Below are 22,516 nucleotides of genomic sequence, written 5' to 3' on the forward strand. Positions count from 1 at the left end.
TTCACCCTTCCTTTTTAAGGTCTTGAAGTTTAAGAACAGTTGCTGAATGCTAGAGAAACAGATAATAAAAAATAGGTATTCGTGTATGCCAGTAGCCACACAGCACCTTCTCATTGTGAATCCTCCACAGAAACAAGTCATGTTGCTTTCCTGCAAAGACTCATCCAAAAGCCCATCCACTTTCTAAATAGTAGGATCATCACATGTATCTTTGTATCTTTGACGAAAGACCACTGGTTCTTAATCTATAAAAATGCATGCTGTGACTCCAATAGCTCCAGTGCAGAGCTCCAGCATACTGCCATGCTGAAAATTGTAGCATCCACATGGGAACTGAATTATCTCTTACTCCATCCAGAGAAAAATTATACCCACACATTTGCAAAAACCTAAGACCTGAGCACAGGACTTGCTTGTACATGGAATAAGCTGAGGCTACCAAAACCCAGGCATGGCAGAGAAAAGAGAATTCATCCATATTTGTATGCTAGCCACAACCCCATGACAATATTCCTTCCTGTCTTACAAGATAAATTCTTGAAAACTTAAGTCTTGATGCTGTTAGGCTGTTTGATCTTTTCCTGTATCTCAGGCACACTCCACGTGATGCAAGATGCCTACACCCTACCCAATTACAATGCAGTAATAACCAGTTTGCAGCAGAAGTTTACGGTGTTCTGAGAATACAAGCATAAGCATAGCCCTGTCATGGGATACCTACCCTAGATATACGTGGAAGGGTCTGAACCTCAAAAATAATCTGTGTTGGTAATTATAGCCTTATCTATGATGGGATAAAAGATATTGGTGTTAAAAGAAAATTACTTACCCACACTTATCATTACAAATATTCTCATGCTTGTTTTTTCCAGTTATTAGCAAGCAACACTACAAGCTTCCAGTCAAGATAGCGTAACTCATCAGCAGTTAGTAACTAGTTAGTAAGTTCATCAGTAGGTAACTATTTCAAATTGATGATTCAGGTTCAACCATACCATCAAGAAAATAACAGATTGTATTGATTAAAAAAATAATTCTTTACAAGCAATAAGGTGTTACGCAGAGATTCAGCCATCTCCATGCTACATACTCCAAGCAGCATGAGCTGCTTCCGGACAGAAGCGTATCCAAACTATGACTTGGAGGAGCCTCTAGTGGTGATAAAGTAGATGTGATTATGAGTTAACAGATGCTCAAGGTTAAGCTAAGAGCTGGTATTCACACTGGCCTGTAGATGAGTTACTCCTAGTCAGGTTACCAGTGATCAGCATCTGAAAGCCACACACGCACTTGGTACCAAGCAGGATGATTTAAATAGTGCTCTACCTACAAGTTTTATCTTGCCCTGATTCAATAAGAAAACAAACCAGCTTGCTTCTTAGCCTCCTCAGCTTGTAGATAACATGTATCACAAACTAAACAAAGAATTCTGAAAGTTTCCTACAACAGGGAGCAGTGTCCATACCTGATCTTTCCACCAAGTTATACTGACACAGGTAGACCACTTTCAAAATACATCGTGTTTATGCACACAGAAGGTTAGGATGTGTAAGATCTGCACTGCAAAACCACATCCTTTGAGTAATTTTACACAGTCATTAGAACGGTGTCTTCCACAGGTACCACGACTGGAGAAGGTTTTGCTGCTGGAAAAGGACTTTTCCAGAGCGTGAACTTTGTTTGAAAGTACCATCTGGAAGCAGTTCTGTTTGCACTCCATGTGGCAAGCCTGAGAGCAGGTATCATTAACTACGCAGTTTCTCCAATCTCGCAACCTGTTGCAGCCATACTGATGTGACTCATGAGAAATGGAAAGCTAGCTTCACTCTTTCAGCAAGCCCTGAAACATTACACTTTTTGGTAAAAGTGTGGTGCACTGATGTAATACATCAATACATTAGCCTAGCACAAAAGAAAAGCAAAAACCCCACATCTGGTGATTGGCCTGCACTCACTCATGTACCATTTATATTCCAATAAGACTCCTTAAAGAACTGAAGGACTTAAAGGCTCATCTGGCATCAGATACTGAACAAAACAGCCAACCTCTGTTGGTAGTTAAAAGGTTCAGACATTGAAAAAGTTAATGCTGTTTCAGCACTTTGCAACAACAACTGCAGACTAGACACTGTCAAAGTACTTCGAGGCTTGTTTTTCAGCAGCTGAAAGATCTGTCTGACAGGTCTCTATCTTCCTTATGACTCCATCTGATATGCAGAATAAAATTTCCCCAGCATCAAATTATTGGCAGAATTTATGTTGATTCCCCCTCCCCTCAAAGGACCACCCAAAGTTATATAGCTGTTTGCAAACTAACTTAAAAGCCATCTACACATGATCAGTCCGCTTAGAGTAATTGCCAAGATTTGCCTTAGAAGAACTGGATATAATGAAATAAGAAGTATGGCCCTCAAGGCATTCTCGAATAAATAATATATGATGATGTTTAGCTTTTTATATATAAATTATAAATATAATCAACCATGCTGCTGTGTTAGATCCCTGAATGAAAATTATGCTGCAAATTGACTGGAAGTCAAATATCGTTTCTTCTCCCCTTTAACCTACAAAGCTATACTTTTACCTATATTCCTGCTTGGAATTAATTTCTGGGGAAAGGGGAGGAAACCAATAAAAAAAACCTCAGAGTTTTCCAGTTGCTACTGTGGAGCAAGCGTGCAACAATGTGCATTTAAGAGCTCTGTATGTCTTTGCAGATTTTGGGGGAGATTACAGTATTAATTGGGGTAGGAGAACACCGCAGGAGTCAACTGTTTTCTTCTAGCTGCTTCATTCTGCGCTTTGCTCAGTTGTTTCCATACAGGAGCAGCCACATGCTAGAAATTTCAGTCTAATAAAAGCTTTATGCTATACATACGTTTTCAAAGTATCTAGACATAAAAGGGGCAATAATAGAACACAACGGCTCACAAAAAACCATCTCAAGTTAGACACATTGTCATTGCAAGGAGTTTCAAGTAATAAATGGAGGAAGTACCTGCACTACAATGGTGGTTGCATGAAGGGGAACTGCAGAAACCAATACCAAGCACCTTCCCATAAAAAACCCACAAAGTTCCCTTTGTTCCCATTCTTGGACCATTCAGAGTTATTCATTAGAACCACTGCTCCGTCCCTCCTACCCCACCTCGTCCCAGTTTTCAGAGTCTCTAAGGAAAAGTATTTTCAGCTGAGCGAGATAGTCTCTGGTCTCTATCAGAGACTGCAACAGCAGTAACCTTCACTGGCACTGAAGACAGTCTGTGAAACTGAGTACCAGATCCAAGAACCTCCCTCGCTGTACCAAAAGGGTTATGCGTCTCAGATCTGTACAGTATGCCTTCACACCTCTCCAACCCTGACCTGACCCTGTGAAACAAAGATAATGCACCTCTTAGGAACAGCCCCATCAATGCCTATAAAGAACAGCAAGGCAGGATCTTGGGTGGTAACTGTTAAGATACACTTCCATGGGCATCGTGAAGAAGGATCAACAGCAGTGACCTTGGCCATGCCACCACGCACTTTCTGCATCAGGCATATGAACAGCTCAACCAAGCAGCACAACTGTCTCTGAAGACCTCTGCAGATCTGATCCCTAAAATTACTCCTGCCTCCTCAGCATTATATAGATTTATATCCAATACTGTTGGTTCTGGTGCAATACAGAATATCCTGCAGATGTCCAGAACTACTCAACCTTTAACTGTCCCATTAGAAGCAAAAGTTTACACAATGCTAGCCGAAGCTTAAGACCAACAAGCTTGCTTTTTTTTTTTTAATGCCAAACACCTCAAACCCAAAACTCTATCATACAAGGATAAAGTGTTTCAATGAAATGGCAGCATCTTTCCATATTCACCTGACCATGGACAAGGACCATTGCTAGCATTCATTTTAATATTTATACAAGCACTACCATCTGGTAAATTTAAAGAAAAATCTTTATGCTGCTCTTATAAACAGAAGAATTTCTTGAAAGTAGAAAAATAAAACTGCAATCCCCCGTTTTTTTAAAAAAACACAACACTTTAGTGCACCTGGACACACCCAGACACAATGCTTATGTTTAAATATGAACATCTCCTTACTACAAAGATGCTTTGCAGTAACAGAGAAGCTCTCCTCCTCTGCATAGCAATAGCAAAGCAATCAAAGATAAGAGAATCCCTTTTAACTCCTACTTTGCACCCACCTATTAGTACAGTCATGAATACCTACTCTAATAGGACTGCCTTCAGAGCTTTTTAGAAAGCTTAATTATCACCTTTGGCATCAATTAGGTCAACAGAAGCTGGTGCTTTCTGAAACCTGCTGGAGAGTTTACCACGCTTACCAGTGTCACATTAATGTAGGAGGGGAAAAATCAAAGCCATTACTATCCCAGGAAGTAGGATAATCCACATATAAAAACTACAACATCAATTATATGTTTTTGTTTCAAGTCAGATTTAGAATCGAGGAAGTGAAAAAAACGTTTCTCAACAAGGATTTCCCTCTCTGAAACAGGGTACCTTCAGGTACAGATTTCTTGCTGCTCAGTCTCCTCATCTGAGCCACACTGCTGCTTGAAGGACTTTAATTAACTTCAGTCCATTATCAGTATCATCGACATTAAATATATGCATTCAAACCCAGCTAGGTTTTAGCAGTAGGGTATTCATCTGCCTCAAACAGGGATTTTCTATAAATTCCTATTACAGAAAGTATGCAAGTTTAGTTCTGACGGTTACTCTTCAGCATTCACTATGTGAAGAGAAGCTCTAAAAAATGATCACTTTCTTCAAGGGACCTTTCTGATATTCCCAACATTGAAGTACTCAGCTCAAAGCTTGCTAACTTCAGCATCAGTATTACAGTAAGACAACATACAACTCTATCTGGGTATGAAAAAAACCATGTCAGAATGCTCGACAAGTTATCCTGTGTGTCTCATTTTAAGACAGACATTTACATTAAAATACAGCATTGTCAGGAACCCTTAACTTTCCTAACAGGATGACCTGCATCTACCACAGAAAGCAGAGCAAGTGATGAAGATGCCTGCTTTTCACTGCATGTTTTTTCACGAGCTAAAAAATAAATTGCATCATATTGATTTTGCTAATCCTTTCCAAATACCATGCACTTCAAGCAAACCTGCAATGTAAGTTGATTTGACAACACTGACATCCTAGTCAATGAGTTCAAGAGCAAAAGGGAAACAACATCTCATCCATTTGTGGGTTGTGCTCTGGTATCCCAGGAAACCAGCTGCAGCTGCTTGGTTCAAGTTGTGTACTATGGCAAAAATGTCTGCAATCCAGCTCTGGTAACCAGCATTTCTACAACTGCTAAGTGGTGTTTATAAAGCGGAGCAGCAGCTCCTCTATAGAATCTGGAGCATGAACTGCACATGCAGAAGCACGGTATGTCTGGGGAGCCAGGGCACTCCCATCTCAGAAATGTTTTAGCTAGGTCATCAGACAATTACATGACATTTGCAGAGACATCAGTCTAAATCCTAGCTCATTTGGCACAGAGAGGTGAGGGACTGTGTGATGCCAGGGAATCCCAAGCTAGGTCACTCAGTTACCTTCCTTGGAACCACCTCCTGCAACCTCTTGGTCATCTAAATGAAGAAAACTTCTTTGACTTCATCAACACATTCAGCCCTTCCCCAACGTGAAGCAAAAAGCATGAGCTGGAAGGTTTTCAACCTGGTAATATTTAGTTTGTAACTTCAATGACCTAACAGCTCTGGTCTCCTCCAACTCAACTGTTACCATCAGCTTCTCGAATAGTCTAAATTGCCTAGAATAGTCTAAAACCCAAATTTATTTCAGGTACTGTGTGTGCCATTTTAGTCTGCCACTTCGTAGTCTTGAAGTGTTTATCCATCTATACAGGAAACATGCAGAGAAGACACCAAGCCAACTACCCACACTCCAGAAGTCAGCATCTAAACTCCTGAACTCTTCTCAGAGTATGCTTTATTTAGTCCAATATTATTTTTCAACATTCTACACAGTTTAAGTCATACTCACCAAACTATTACAATACCAAACACAAAACGCTGGGGGGGGGGATTCAGATTCACAAGGCTGACAGCAATTCAGTTAATTATCTTCCTGCTAAAAGGAAATACCAAGATTAGTAAGACGGACTGTGATATTCTCAAGCAAAATGCTCTGCAGAGACCCAGGACACTGGTGAGTCTCCAGTGTCCATCTCTGGGGACAGGCTGCCACTCCACACATCACTTTCAGCATCTCACCTGCATGTGCTAATTGTTCATACAAATGCCTATATTCATTTACAAGGGGTGGCCAAACCATATTTAAAGCCTTTCTTGTGTTGCTCTGTTCCTCCCCATCAACATACACAATGCAAGCTGAAGCCTTAAGTTTCTTATTAAAATCTACCAGGCAGTATCAGGGGCAAAAACAATGGACTGAGCAGACATAAGCAATTGTGATTTAGTGCATGAATCAGTATTGGGAAGGACAACAAATTAAAATATGACACTTTGATTCAAATATCAAGTGTTTGGAAGTAACTGCATTATTAGTGCCAAAACCAGATTTGGAGATTCTTTCAAGCTGATTTTCCATGCAGTCAGCTTCACTGTGCTGTAGCTCGAAGTGCCTGTCAACAGTGAGGAGGCATTTTAACATAACAGAATGTTACAGTGAACTCATTAAAGCAGCGATGAAGCTCAAGGTGTACTATATGGTGATCACAAGTGGAAACTAGTTTTAAAAGGAGATTCAAGATGTGACTTGGACTTCTCAGTTAATGAGATTTCAAGTCCAAGAAGGTATTGCAAAGAGGAAGCAGCATCCGTGTAAACTTCACAGTTACAGTTGCCCAGTAGAAAGGAGGGTGGTAGAAAGTCTCCGCACCACTGTCTGATAAACTCCTAAGTTAGGCACCAAGCAGGACAGCTCAGAGACCCAGTTGAGCACCACAGAGAATGTGCTGTCACGTTCAGACGCAAGCAGTAACCAGAATTACTATGCCAAATAGATTATTAAGAACCAGATTAATAATGACAGTGTGGGCAGCATTGTCACTGGCACCTGAACACCCCAAAACTAAGAGTGCATAAACTGTTGTTTCCTACTTCTTAGAGTCAACTATGAGTCTGATAAATCCTCAGTATTAAAGCATAATAAATACCTTAGCACCAAACACTACCAGCCATAAGCAAGAAGTAAAGAACAAACCTGCACAAACCACAGCAGAGGTTCCTCCTCCCACAGCCGGCACCACCATTTGTGCAGCAGGGTAACAAACTAACTACAAAGTCCCTCCTTTTTAACTAAAATGGTTTATTTTGGAAGAAGTGACCACTTAGACTTCTATTTCTGGAACTGACTGTCAGCAGTTTAGTCAGGACACACTTAGACCAAGCAGCCACTTGGTTCTTTCACCAAGTGTGGGATTGCATACACAGTATAGGCACACATATACTCCATCAGTACTTTTCTACTCTGGGTAGAAAATGTATAGGCAGGTTTTTCCTTCCTTTTCCATCCTAATACCTGCGCAATATCTTGGCAGCTGTACTGCAGGGGGATGGCAGCAGGGAATAATAATCTAAGCAACTTAAATTAGTGACCTACTTGCTTGTTTAGTGATAAAGATGGCCAAGCCAGCAATTTTAAACTAAACTTAGTGATCACCTGATTTACAATGTAGATTTAACATTACTAATTCAACAGCACATGTACCTCTATGGAGCACACCATTAGATCCCGTGTTTAACTTTTTGGGAGAGTGGAGTGAGCAAGCACTCACCAGAAGCCAGCTCTTACACAGCCTGGTTACAGCAGAAAAATCAGCCCTCATCACCCTTCAGAATATGCTGAGCCTTCAAGAGACCTCTAATTTACTTATATTTGCATACCACAAGCTGTACAGTACCCATCATTTCTGCAGCTCAGTAGCCACAAACCCTTTACTGCACTTATGGCCTAGGTTAACTCTGCAGGTTTGAGAGCACCTAGCAACTCATGGCCCCATTGTACTGGATGTTACACAAGCAGTAACACATATCTTGCCCTTAGAATGCAACAACAGCATTAACTGCCTCCTGCAACAGGGGTAAAGTTTCAAAATATGCTTATTTACTCGTTATACAGAGATTAGCCTATGTGTACCATAATTCAAGTACCAGATTGCTAGCTGCTCAAGTTACTCTGGTATATTTTCACTTAGCCTCTTCCCAACCGGGCATCGTTCAAAGCATCAATGTATGAAAACACAAAAAGAATCTGATGCCGAAACTAACACTGGACCACTAGCTACAACGTCAGTTCCACATATTTAAAAGAAACCCCAAAACCCAACACCAACAAACCACCACACCAAACCAGCACCCAAAAACCCGAGTTAATCTGGGCTTTGTAGGAAAAAGTACTTTCTGCTGATGGCAAGATGGCTCTCACACTAGAGGCAAATATACTGGCAGCTTTGCTGCAGGTCCACTATATTTTACAGCTTCAAAATGTTCCAAAACAAATATCTGGAAGACATATACATAATTAACTATTGTTTAGTGTTGCTCAGCAAAGTCATGTCATCTTTTCAAGGCAGAAAGCCTGCAGAGATACAAAGGCTGTTTACAGCCTTATTAACAGCGAGTGGGACAGCATTTCAGGCTCAACAGTCCTGATCTTCCTTAGAGGGGAAAAAATTGAGGAGTTGGATGCTGGGGAAGTGACCTCAGGAGTATCCAAGCAATGACATACACAGCACAAGCTCTTTTGTTTGCTGTAATGCTGCCCAGCCTTTCAGGGTAGTATGTCCGTGGACACCAGATTTCATATTTCACTTGGGGCCGTTCCACCGGCTGCAGCCATCGGGATTAAAATGCTGCCACTCTATCAGCAGGGAAAAAAAGCAAATTCTCAGCAAATCCAAAGCAGAGTAACCCAGTACCTTGTGCTAAGCTGTATGTGCTGCAGAGATTGCATTCACTGTACAATTGCTTCTGCACTGGGTATTGCAGCCTGAATCGTAGGGGGGTTTTATGCTCCAGCTCTGATCTCCAAAATAAAAATACAAGGCAGTATGTCTAATTATATCTAAGGTAACACATAGCTCATTTGCTTTTTTTACAGTGAACAGTTAGCTTTAAACACAGCTAGTGCAATATCAGATTAATGATCATGAAGTCTGCATCACTAGTTCATTATCCTTACAGCTCAGTAGTTTAACACAAAAAGCCACAACAACAAGATTATTAATTTGCAAATTAAACACTGAGTGATCTGACATTCTTGTACATGTTATCATAGGACATTAAAGTTGCTCCCAATGTGAAATGTTGTCTATAAAATCACAGCTTCATCCAAGAGACCAGTGACTACAGCAAACTAACGAGCACATTTCACTGTAAAAAACCTGAAAATATGCAAAAAAAAAAAAAAAAAAAAAAAAGAGTCAGCCAATGACAAAGTGTTTATGAGGATGGATTTTAAAGTCATCTTCCCGTTACACTGGAAGATTTTCTCCCATAAATACGTGACTAGGCACTGAGCACAGAACAGGAACTGGCTGAGGCCATCTCCTTACCCCCTATGTAACGTAAGTGTCCTCCAAATGGTAAAAACAAAGTTTAAACAGGAAAAAAAAGGGACCCTGAATGCTCCAGAAAAGATCAATTAAAAGCTGCTTACAAGTAGCTTATCCTTTGATTTTCTAGACACTGCTAGAACATGAGTGACATGACAAGCATTGCATGGGAGAGCATGACAAGTCTGGTGCTTGCAAAGTGCATCTCAGGAGCCAGTGCTGACTAGGGGAGCCATAGCAAACTCCCGGTCTAACCCTCTAAACCCAGGATTCTCTATAAGTTCCTTCTCAGTAGTGCTTGGTGACCTGCCCAACAGAAATGACAAGAAAGGAAATGCCTTGACATGTCCTGAACACTGAACTCTGGGAATTTAATACTGAAGTCAAGGTTACACGCAGGAATCTGTACAAAGCTGACTCAGATGCTGAAATCCTGCACATGACCACTTTTACCACGCATTTTGTTCAGATGATTGTCCTATTTTTATCAAAAAAATAAGAAAAAAGCTAAATTGGGACACCTTACTCGGTCAGCTGGCACTGGGATATTTGGCCCAAAGGCACTTCAACTTGGATCCTCCACCTTCTGGGTGGATGCCTTGTCCTAAAGGGCATTAAGCACAAGTCTCTCCAGCATTCCCCCTGGCGCCAGGCCACTGCCCAGACAGGAATGCAAAAGCCCAAGCCAGAAAACAAAAGGAGCCTGACTGCTCAAAGCATACAACTTGGAAAGAACTGTCATGATTATAAATATTTCACACTGAAAAGCGAGCAACCCCTCCTTCCAGCTGAGCACCTTAGGCTGCAGAGGCACATTCCCTCACTGCTGGCTGGGTTTTGGCCTTACCCCACTATGCAGCCAGGAGACAAAAGTTTCAACAAGGGAAAGGAAGGATTCCTCAGCATAAACTCACAGCCTGATGATTACATCATCCCCCAAAACCCAGAAGATATGGGCTTAGTCCCGTTAAGATGAAGAGGGAACTGAACACATCTCCCAGCGATAAGCCAAGGCTGACCAGTACATTTGGCTGAGAGCCACATGTTGTCCCCTGTCAAGAGATGGCAGAAACCCTCCAAGTCCCACTACAAAAGCTGAGCACTTAAAATAAATGGGGTGGCCCCTAACGTCACTCTTCTGTGCTAAAGTTGTTGACACTTCAAGCACCTCTGCACAATTTCAGTTCTTTACCCTACTTACCACAGATTGATCAAAAATTGTGATAGTTACAAGGTAAGATCATATGGGATAAAAATATTGCAACAAAAGCATAGCAGGGATTATTTAAGAAGCCTGTATTACCCTTTAAGCAGAATTCTTACAACCAAACTTGCCTATAGAACAAATGCAGCTGAGAAAGGAAGAACAAGGAATCAAAATCGTGAAATGAAGGCCTCACCAGTATCCTAGCAAAGCTAAACAACCTCCATATCAGACATCCAGAAATGTCTGAAGACCAACTACCATTTCTCCTTTGTCATACGCATGTGTAAGAGCAGCACGGTTGACTGAAAGTAGCAGAATGGGATCCAGCAATGCGACTCATAGATTTCCATAAAAAGGGATGCAGATGCTTTGATTTCTTTGTGAATGTGAAGCTTCCTACAAAATACTCCATACTTTGGGAAGGAGGTTATCAAGACTCTTAAAAGCCTGCCATGTCAAGCTCTCAAATCAAGAGCTTTGAAGTTAAACTAAAGAAAAGATCTGAGCTCAGGACTGGCAATTGGGCTGATGCGAGCATCCGTCTGGGCAAGTTTCCATTCACTGTTCAGCAGTGGAATTATTACCATAAAAGTGTTAACAGGTCAGCACAAACAAAGTTTCAGAGGTTTGACCAAGAGTAAACAATACTCAAACCACCTGTATTTTGCTAATTATTGCTAAGCAACATTAAGGCCAACAGTTTAGCAGAATTCAAAAGGGATCAGGCATTATATGGGTAATAAGAACATCCACAATTACATTAGCTAGGATAAAACAGTTTATAAAAGGATTAAAGGAATACCAATCCTTGTGGCATGAGTCAGCCACTATATCATAGATGAATTGTTCTTTCTGATTGTTTTGCTTAGCATAGAGCAGTAGAAACCATGCCCATTGTTCTAGCAACTGTTAGCTCAACTGCACCACGGATCAGCCTACAAAACCCCAAATCAAACTAGACTTCACTTGCTCCGGTTCAAGTTTCTCTAGTGAGCTTATTCAATTGTGTATTACATTTATCTTTGAATAAAAACAACTCAGGACAAACTTTAGCTGATTTATATTCACAAATGCTTGCAACACATTAAAACAGAATTGAGACATTAAGTCACATAAGTTGATGTGACTCACCCTCAAAGGCAGATCATCACAATGAAACACCCAAACCATCACAATGAAACACCTAAGTAAGCGATTTTCTGCTGATTTCAGTAACCAGCTGCTACCTGGAGCTAGAGAGAAAAAAACCCCAAAGGTCTCTATCAACAGACTTGCCTTATCCTGTCCTAAAACAGATCAGCCAGAGAATCAAGATCCTCCTCTATTCAGAAGGTGGCAGGACTACTCACTCATTTTAGAAGAGTTCAACCACACTGATCTCGTACCTTGGACTCCAAGCTTTTGGCCTAGTGCAAGTCTGACAGAATAATCAAAGATACGCAGAAACCAAATATTTTTAGCAGCCTGCCTTCCTCGCATCTACAAAGAGCAGCTTAATTTGCCATTAGCCCCATGAAATGGCAGAGGGATTCAGACAAAGGAGCTATAATTACCAAGTCATCTCCAGCTGAAGTGTCAGCTACCATATGCTCTGTTCAGAAAACTCAGACTACTCATGTGCCTAGTTTATAAAGCTCCCTATATCAAGCTTCATTTTGACAAGTGGGAGGTTTTGATCATACCCGGCCATTTTGGAAGTTTCAGCTGTTAAAATAGTCGAAGTAGACAGGTAAAAAAGAATAGCAGATCCCAACAGCAGAGCAGCCCACTGTAAGCACAGAACTCAAGAAGTTTACATAAGGTGATCCAGGTTTCATCCCATATTCTCTTTTTAAATTAAATATTCTTTGCCCATGATGAGAAATACTTGGAAAATCTACCACTCTACTTCCGGAGGTGACCTGTGAACCTTAATATCTGTTGATCATAATGTCAGATGAAGTTTCAGAAGCCTTAAGAAATCTGAAGTCCTGTATCTGAGATTAGCACTTCCAGTGTAAGAACACCTGAAGAGTCAGAGGGAGATGTGAGACAGGTTAAAAGCTTGTAAGCCAGGACGGGGGAAACCTAAATAGGTATCTTTACCATTGTTCCTTCAGCAAAAACTACTCACCAACAAAAAAACAGGGACAGCAATTTTTTCCTTTAACATTTCAGTACTGCAGAAGCTGATGTCACTCACCAAGGAAAACTTCCTTCTTTTTGCAAGGCTTCAAGTCCAATCAGCTATTAATTGTAACACTAGCTTTACACTGCTAGTAGAGAAAGTTAGAAGGTATTTTACCTATGCTGAAAAATGTGTCTAAGCAGAAATAGCTGGTTAAATAAGTGAAGCGTCGAGTGAAATAGCCAAACTGAAGCTGCTTCACAGAAACATCAAATCTGCCTAGTATCCTGGCTACCACCTGCCGAGCTAAGTGGCTTTAAACAGGGAAGTAAAAAAACAGAGTGACTGTTCCTATATCTATAGGTAGGATTTTTCCTAGAAAGAGATGCAAAGGAAAACGTGTGACAGGAAGTTGAGCCTGTTTTCACCACTTACTGCCCTTTGCAGCAAGAAGTAGCTCATGAGTTTTCAGCTTCCATTTGAACAAAGCTTTTGACTGTGACTTTTCACAAGTTACTACATAAAAAAAGCTCAGAAAGCAACTATTAGATGAGGTGGAAAGCGTACACTTAACTTCTTCGAGCACCTGGTGTTCTGCTTGAGATTGAGTGCCTGTAGAAATACCTGTCATAGTTGGCAGTTACAAATATGCTTGTGGCAGCAGGAAACAATTGGCTCAAACTCTGCTCGTTTTATTAAGTTGGGCTCTCTCTGGGGGTTGCTTTTTATGCCAATATGAAAGAGAATTCAGTGCTCCATAAGGAAAGTAAAAGATTAAAACTTGCCAGTTTTACCCACAGAACCACAAAACAGCATGTGCAATCACATGCAAAACACACATGGTAAAATGTCTGAATTTCCCACCATGATAAGCACTACAAGGACCTAAACCAATTCCTGACACAGCTGTAGCTTCTGCGATTTAGCTCTGACATGGAAAACAATTCTCACACATACAGCTGCTTGCACGCAGGGTTTATTTTGCACTGGGTTTGCTGCAATATGTGTATGACTACATCAAGCAGTGGGGCTGCAAAATGAAACACTCCAGTAGTACCTGAATTCACACTGCATTCATCAGCCACTTTTTTGGGAATGAATATATCCTGGGAGGTCAGCGTTTTCTCCCCAAGGATCTTGCTTCACGCAGCAAGAGGGCTGCCAGCCACACTGTCATTACAAGAGAAGAACCATCAGGGCTGCAGGACTCAAGAATCCCACCCCCGAAAACAGCAACTTCCTATTGTACTCATATCAATTCCCGGTATAAACCTCAAGCTGCTCATTGCTCCTGGTTCTGTCAACCCGTCGCCATTTCTCAATCTTAACATTTGCTAGCTCTTTTCCTAGAGATATTTAAGTGACTGCAGTTGCCGAGACAACCGCTTCATCAACACCAGCACCTCAGCTCATCTATCTTGGGCTTCCCTTCTGTTCACCATGACTTCTAGGAAATCAGCTGCCAGAAACAGTCATTTTGAAATCTGGCTTTTTTTAAAGAAGACTTTCAGTAGCCTTTGAGATCTTCTGTCCTGAGAATCTCAAGTTCCTTTCACAGGAACAGATCTGTATTAATTCTACCTTCAGAAGTGATGTTTTCTCTAGAGCTGGAAGAAGTCCGATAGCTTAAATTCCAACACACTGAGCCAATGAAGGGGGAAGATGCAACCACAGAGGTATACATCCAAACCAGGTTTATGCACGCCTATGCTGTCACCTTCAATAACTCACTTAAGTGTCCTTCTATTTTGTTTTCTGTTACCAAGAGAAGCAGAATGTGACTCAGTATTTCTTATACTTATCAAACTCAGCTAGGCCTTGAAATGCAATGACCATATACATGTCTTAAAAAAACAAACACAGAACTCCCACAAAGAAATCAGTAAATGGATAATCCCCATAGCTATATGCACGTTTTAACTAAGTGAGGCTTAAGCTGCAAGATTCTCGTGCCGTGGCGGCCACAAAAACTGGTGGACGATTGAGCTGAGTTTTGCAAGCATCTAAGTCCTCAGAAGATCTAGTAACAGTTTCTAGGAGTTTCACACAGTAGAAGTGGGAAATAAGACCACTCATAGCACTCCTCTTCCCCCAGTCCATCTATGTTAGATCCCAAAAAGAAGGCATCACAATGTCAACCACAACAAGAGTCTTGATCAGAATTTACATCTTCTAAAACATGGGACAAGCCAATAGAAACAGTTAAGCCAGGTTTAAGTTCTACCACCACCAAAGTGGTAGAACAGCATCTTTGTACCATCAGCAGTTGAAGCCATGAGAGCAGGTTCCCAAGTCCACATCCTCATGGCTCTTGCTGCTTAGATTTACAGCTGCAACTCCACCAGCTTTGCATCCATTAGCACACATATTGGTTGTGGTCTAACCATGGCAACGTGGGATTAAGCACAGGCTGAAAAACCAACTCATAAGCTGGGTCAATTCACAACTGGTATTAAATATCATGCTGTTGCTACCGGACCACTACTGCGCTTGAGACAGGTCGAATGTGCCACTGCTGCATTGCAGGCATACTTAAATACTATAAAATGACCTCAACAGTTTAGTACTGCGAACCTTGGTGGTTTGCCATGGTTAACAGAGTGTCATTGGAGAAAGCCCCCAGTATTCGTTTCACCGTACCTATTAATACAAGGTTAACAAAACTAGAGCAGGAAAAGACTTCATATTCTGCCTGAAACTCAAACTGTACATGTCAATCACATTAAGCTGTGACCAGAAGTTTTAGCATTTAAGTATTACACAACAGTATTTATCAATGCATTTATAATTAAATCTAAAAAGCCTCTGGCAGTTTGAAACACCAAGTTTCCTTTTAGAAGGAACGGTACCTGCAGGTCAGTTGTGCTGTAGTTTTCTATTTAAAGTGCTTGCTAAGTGTAGAATTTGGCTTTCTGCCTATGTGTTTTAAGCTCAGTGTTGTGGCATAGCCTGGGTAATTGCACTATGGGTGACAAGCACAACAGAACTTGGAGGCATGTCAGTAATATAGTTTGAACCTCGTCTTAATTTACTAGAACCAAATCTTGCCCTGTGAATGTGCCAGCTCCAGGCTGTTTCCCTGGCCATGCTATGCAGCTGTGAGCCATTTCACACTTCCACACTTGACATCAAATCCTGTATGCCTGTTTTAGTGTGCTGAGAGGCTTTATTTTGTACCTGATCTTCAAAGCACAGGAGAAAAGAAAAAGACCTGGGGTAGCTGTAGTAGAAGTGCTGGAGCAATTAAGACAGCACAAGAAAGAAATCCCAGAGGTGGGAGGTAAAAAAGCTGGGTAGCTCTGAAATCAGTGCAGATCCCTCTGACATTTCAAACAACAAGGCAGCCAAGGCATAGCTTTGCCTCCTCCAACAAGAGGTCTACCCAGACTCTCCCCAGTATGCTCTTTCTGAGAATTATTTGTGAAGCCTGCATAGCACACATCTCCCCCAGCAAGCCTACATACCCAAGCCTTGACTTGATGGCTTTCTCTTCAGCACCAGGAATGTCCCCCTCCTCCCCCAGGTTAAGTTACACAACCCCAGCTTTATTTTTTGCTCTTAGAGAACTGCTGCAGCTGCCTCGTGGACAAAGTCTGTGCAGAGGAGTGTGACTTGTCAGTACATCAGGATCTGCGCTGGGGTGCTTCAGGAAACTGCTCAGGTTTTTATTTTTAAAAGCCAGGAATAAGCAGAAGTTCCTATTCCAAAAATCTCTGCTTTTGTGTTTAAGCAGCCTGAAAGCTACTCACTTGACAATTTCTTCAGCTACTCCAAATTTAAATACTGTACTTGTAAACATACAAGTTGAATTTGTTTTGGAAGAAAGCTTTCCCATGTGCTATTTATAAAAAGCAAAACGCTTTCTACCTACAGATTTAGTCAACTATGCTATTATAAGAGATACCATTTTTACATAAAAATGTTAATTTTTCCAGGATCATGAATACGAACCACTGCAGAGAGAAGACTTTTAGTCCCTATCCTATTCACTGTTCCTGCTGCCAAAGAACATATTGGCCCTACCTTACATTCAAAGGTGTACAAAGCCCCCATACTTCTACGTGACTGTTCCTAGCCCTGTGTCCTTCAGATGAGCACCTCTTACAGTCACCAGCAGATCTGGAACAATGCATGGCATTGGCTCTCATCTTGCTTGTGTAGCATCCGCAGACTGTTCTCGACAAGTGCCACGCTTCACCCACACAAAGGGCCTAACAGATGATGAATTCTGGATTGTGCATCCTTTTCACCCAGTCTAACGTCAGATCCTAGCAATTTGTGTTCAGAGAGTAAACGTGACACAGCAATATTTAATAGCTTTACCAAACAAAGCTCAACTAAACACATACTGAAGAAAGCTTGTTGGCTGCCACCTAGCAGATAACAATGGTTGGTTGACCATAAAAGCATCTAGAAACAGACACAAAACTCTTTTGCAAGAAGTTAATTTCCCATAACCCTCTTATTTCAAGTTGGCATCTTCTAGTTATTAATCTGCAAATTAAGATCCAAATTCAACACACCAAACAAGCATTAATAGTAGGCTTTAGGTCAGCCTAAATTTTGTCCTCCTCGGTTTTTCTGCATTACTACAGTTGCACCTGAAAGTAGTCTAACAAAACTGAAGTCCCTTCCAGGAATAGGGAATCTCCTTCCTAGTGCCATTATGTTCGTCTGCCACAAAACACCTCCTTCCACTATATTTAAAATAGAATTTAGATGACAACAATGCAAACCCCACTATTAATACAACGTTTGTTCCAGGAAAAATACTGTATCTATTCTTTCTAGAGTACAGAAGTCACTGCTCTATAATTAACAAGAGAAGGGAAGAACACCTCAAAACTTACACCCCCTGCTATGAACTAATGCATGCTGATCAAAATAGCTAGGAGATCCCAAGTAAATCGGTGCTCGCAAGAGTTAAAGATACAATAGAACTGATGCAGATGCCAACACCTGAAGTTTCTCTCTGTCCACTAAGCTCCAACCAGAGCTTTGCTAGATTTGCTAGCAGGCTTCCTCTACTATCAACAGCAAGCTTACTTTTGTTTCAATAGCAGATACTATCCATCTTAGACGCATTGGTTAGGAATTGGCAGGTCAAAAATACTTCACTGTTCTCTTGGAAGTAGGTAATCCACATGCTCAGAGCCGACAGCTGCAGAGGGGAAGATGAAATAGAACAAGGCCGAGACACCAGGAGATCTCATCAGGTCACACAGAGTGACCTAATGTCAGCCTCAGTTATGCCCCAAAGTACAGTCAGTTCAGTATAGGAAGAGAGATGAAAGAAGAGGGAGATGCTTGAGAAGGGCTTGGACTCCCAGAGACTCCAAGACAAATTAAGAGGACTGGTAGCATTACCATGATAGGTCTTTTGTGGCCAAGCACACCAGAACCTTCTTCCATGCTTCTGCCATTGTAGAGAGCAGGCAGGATCTCAAGTATGGTGCATGCACCGACAGTTGTTGAAGATGTGCCCATAAGTGACACTTCATTACATCCCCATGAGGCCTGGGAACAGGCAATGCCATGCTTTGGGACGGTTACTCACCACTTGTCAATATGCCTACAACTCCCAGCAGGAAGCTCCTTGGCTAAGGTAGGCAGCACATACCTACAGCAGCCAGCCTAGCTGCGGCTAGCTTTGTTTTTCACAGCTTTTGTTGATTGCCAGCATGTTACTTAATTGTCCCTTGTAGGCACAACACAGTCCCTGGTCAAAAGAGCCTAAGCATAAGTTTATTGCCCATATCAGAGACACAAACCAAAGTGAACGACTAAATACATAGCAGGTATGGGATAAGCCTGCAAACTGGGTGAAAATTAACAATGATTTGCCCAAGCTGAACATTAAGCGACTTGCTTGAAATAAGTGAAATCAGAGTATCACTTCTAGAAGCCAGATTTAGTCTATACCATCCAGAAGAAAGTTGCCAAGACCAGCAGCCTTCTTACCCGACTGGCTGCTACGAATTCCTTGGTAGTAGCCAATACTACTATTACCTCTTTCCAACTGGAGAATAGCCATGAATGATACAGGTTCAAGATCTTGGCTATTATTGCCATTTAAAATAGATTTCCAGACTGACTGCCAAGGCTGGTCTTTAGTTCCTGATGAGTCTGCCCATAAGGCTTCAAGGGTCAAAACAAACTTCAGTATTAACAAGTTCTCAAAAATAATTCAGTCACTTCTAAAACGTAAAAGCCCAAACGTTCAAAGCCTCAGTGAAGTCTACCTCACCTATCCAGCTTCCCCCAGTAGCACTATTGCTGTATTTCAAGCAGACGAACTTCTTCCACATAAATGAAAAACTGCTACCAACTCGGGGGGGATAAGTTAGATTTCACAGGAAGTGTATTAGTCAAGTTTTGAAAGCACAAAAGCTTTCAGGTTTCTGGCAGACACCAAGAAATGGAAATAATTCCACATGTTGGTCTCAAAGTTTTCATTTTTATATGCTCCAATGGAGATCATCCAGTGGACCTCCCAACAGCTCACCTAGCCTGCCCTCAGGAGGAAAGGGTCGAGATAAAGATGGTAGTAGCCAGCTCCCAGCCCTTTCTCTAGGCCTCCTCTGATCCAGGTAATGTTATTATGTATGCTAAGAAGCACAGATAGCGATTTCCAGTTCTGATACTGCCTGACAAGACAGGATTGTGTGCAATTAGGTCTTGTACGGCAAGAGGAGAGCTGCAGCACAGCCCACCTCTGCCATTGGAATAAAAATGGAAAGCTTTCCGTTTGGAAAGATTGAGCACTGTTGGTTTGAATAATTTTTCCATTGTTTGACTCTATCTCCCTGAGATTGCACAGAATGATCCTTGGATAAGGTAAAATTTAACATGAAGCTTTTTTCTTGGATAAAAATGCAAAGAACTGTGCCTCCTGAAATTTCTTGCCTGTCTGTTCAAGAGATAGTAACTAAAAGCATGTAGATAGCTTTAGTTCTGGTTCATATTATAGGAATTAGTGGGAGTTTTTGACTCTATAGCGTTAGAATGGTGTTCTTTTTTTCTTTTTGTGTAAATCCTTAAGATCTCCAGTATTGCAGTGATGTTATCAGTGTCTGAGTGTGGAACCACATCTGTAACTTCTCAAAAGCTCAAACATGTTTTTACCTCAGTGTTTCTGAAGTCTTGCTTATGCTGCCTGCTATTTTATACAGTGATATACTCTCACTGGCTACCTTCTCTTTAACAGCACTCTAGGTCTGCTCATTCTGCATCTATAGGGTAAAGAATGCTCCCAAAAAAACACTTGCAGAACCTTAACTCTGATCTTTGACATGCAGTTGGGCTGTGTTGGGCTAATGATATGGCTATCATTAGGTTTCATAGTAATGAACAGTATGGACTAAACAGTGGAGATTTTATGTTGAATTTAAGGGTAACTGAGTTAAAGTTGGAAATGTAGGAGGGTTACAGATAGACTGCAGTGTGGATGGACTAGAGGTTATGTGACTCATATCATAGCAGGTCTTATAATCTGGGCTGCGCGTGATCCGATGTGTGCATACACATATGCACGTGCACAAAATCAGCTTGCTATTTCCAGAGTGCTGCTTCATTTTTAAAACATTAGTGGTTTATCCAGCATTATGAGTTAGAGGAATTGCAGTTAATCTTACTAAGCTTTTGCGGTTGTGACTTACTGAGAATGTCTCATCTCACCAGGCCAGTTTAATAGTAATAAGTTTGGCATTGTGTACCCTCCCTGAAGCACTAGTAGCTAAGATGAGCCAAATTGATTGACTTCTGAAATATTTAAAATGCATAAATATTTGCCCCAAAATGGCCTACAAATAGGAGAAAAATTATAAAGCTGCTGAGTTGGGGAACATGTAGGATATTTTGGAATCTTGCACGACTTGAAGAAATGTGACCTTAAGACTTCCTGGATGTTTGGGGTTTTTTTAATTGAAGCTATCACCTGGAGAACAAAGGGAATGTAAAGGGGCTGTCTTAAGTAGGTGACACTTACAGGTATCATAGTATTTGTGATTGACAAACAGAAGGCTGCCTGGCAGGCAGGCTGTGTCTTACTCCTTAAGGTTTTAGTACTAAAAGCATGACATGATGTGTTCCCATTGGTCTGTTTTGTTGTCTTAAAAGTATACAAGTAATTTAGAAATTCAGGCAAAGGGCTGTTGCTTGGGAGATGCAACTTAAGTTGACAGCAGTAGGGAGATGTTTGTAGTAACCTGGGGAAGAGTCACATGGCTATGTATCCTAGTTGAAGTATTTAAAACATGTTTTAATGTTCATTGTAGCAAGATATTTGGAGGGTTGAGATGCAAACCCCCTTGCCAGAGTACCGGAACAGTGTAAGGACCAGCATTTAGCCAGTTGTGCCACTTGGGTCAATTCTTGACCAACAGATACTTGTCCACTGTGGAAATAAAATCTTGGTCTTATATTAGTGTTCAGACATCTCTGCAGGTAGAAACCTTTTGCTGTCAGACCCAGGCAAAGGCTGAAATAATCTTCTCTTTTGCAGTACCCTTTTTGGCCTTATCAAAACAAAAGCCGTGCAATGGAGTCGCTTTGACCTACAATACATTCTATGAAGACGCATTTGCGCTTGTATAAAAAGTCTACTTGTATAAGCCTCTAATTCATAGATGTAAACTACACTGTTCTGCAAGTGCTTGCTTACCTTGTCTAGAATAATTACCTGTAAAAGCATTCACCTTTATGAAAAGAATAGGCTGCTTACAATGTATTGAGAAAAACTGAATTTCATCTCGGTGCTCCCAATTATTTCTCTTGCAGAATAGTAACTGTACCCACATTTAGTAGCTGAATGCCTTTCAGTGGTGCATTAAGAGTATAACTTGAGAGGCTAACATCCCTTCTGTACCTTTTAAGTACCTTGGAGCTATTATCTAAATCCTTCTAATTTGTCATTCACATGGTAACAAAATGCCCATACCCTAATGTTTCAGATTAATGTGCATAGCACTTCCCAGTTAAGGTGGAAAGAAAAGGCCTTTTCTGTCCTTAATGAAATTGCCACTTCAGGGGAACCTCTTCCTAACCTCATTTTTTTGTTGTTGTTGTGCCCATGTTACTCAAAACGCTAAGCGAAAAAGGCATTGAGGCTCAACTTTTGTTGAAAACTTAGCGTTCAAATTCAGTGGATGATGTAACGTTTCTTCTCTTGTATAATTCTGTAATTGTCAAGTGACTTTACTGAGACAACCACAGCCATATTTAAACAATTCTCTATAGAGGACCTGTTGTCACTTTTCAAAAAAAAAAAAAAAAAAAAAAAAAAGAAAAAGAACTTCTAAATGAAACTGGACATTTTACACAACATTTTGGATGGGTCACAGAGGTACACATCCAAAAACCAACAGCAGAATGAGGGTCAATCTGGTATTCCCCAGGCCTGAGAGTTGGAGACCATAACTGTGCTTATGACCAGTGAGCCAACATCTGAAGAAGTTTCTGGCCTCCCTGCCTGCAGGCAGCTTAGTGGCTCTTTGGAGAGATAGCCTGCTCTGAATGGGAGCTCTTCACACCCAGAGCAAGGAACTCCAGGCTCTGTTCTCACAGTTCCATATCCCTTTGCTGCATCAAACCTCTGACGATTAGCATCACTGATACCTAAAGGCAACAAAAAAACAGAACAG

General features: G+C 41.1%; 1 protein-coding gene and 2 long non-coding RNA genes across 3 annotated transcripts in view; 1 reads left to right on the forward strand and 2 right to left on the reverse strand.

The window, feature by feature from the left end:
• UBE2R2 (ubiquitin conjugating enzyme E2 R2) overlaps positions 1-22,516 on the reverse strand; it is a 49,875-nt gene that overhangs the window by 21,625 nt on the left and 5,734 nt on the right. The gene's annotated exons all lie outside the window — the stretch shown is intronic.
• On the reverse strand, positions 3,203-22,125 carry LOC115619666. The gene is made up of 3 exons (XR_003995081.1): positions 18,647-22,125; positions 5,070-5,072; positions 3,203-3,213 (listed from the first exon to the last, which is right to left on the reverse strand). It is a non-coding gene; the product is annotated as an uncharacterized LOC115619666 (long non-coding RNA).
• On the forward strand, positions 12,997-13,253 carry LOC115619667. Its single transcript, XR_003995082.1, has 2 exons — positions 12,997-13,096; positions 13,218-13,253. It is a non-coding gene; the product is annotated as an uncharacterized LOC115619667 (long non-coding RNA).

The sequence above is a fragment of the Strigops habroptila genome, chromosome Z (assembly GCF_004027225.2).
Source record: "Strigops habroptila isolate Jane chromosome Z, bStrHab1.2.pri, whole genome shotgun sequence".
In the NCBI taxonomy this organism is placed as follows: domain Eukaryota; kingdom Metazoa; phylum Chordata; class Aves; order Psittaciformes; family Psittacidae; genus Strigops; species Strigops habroptila.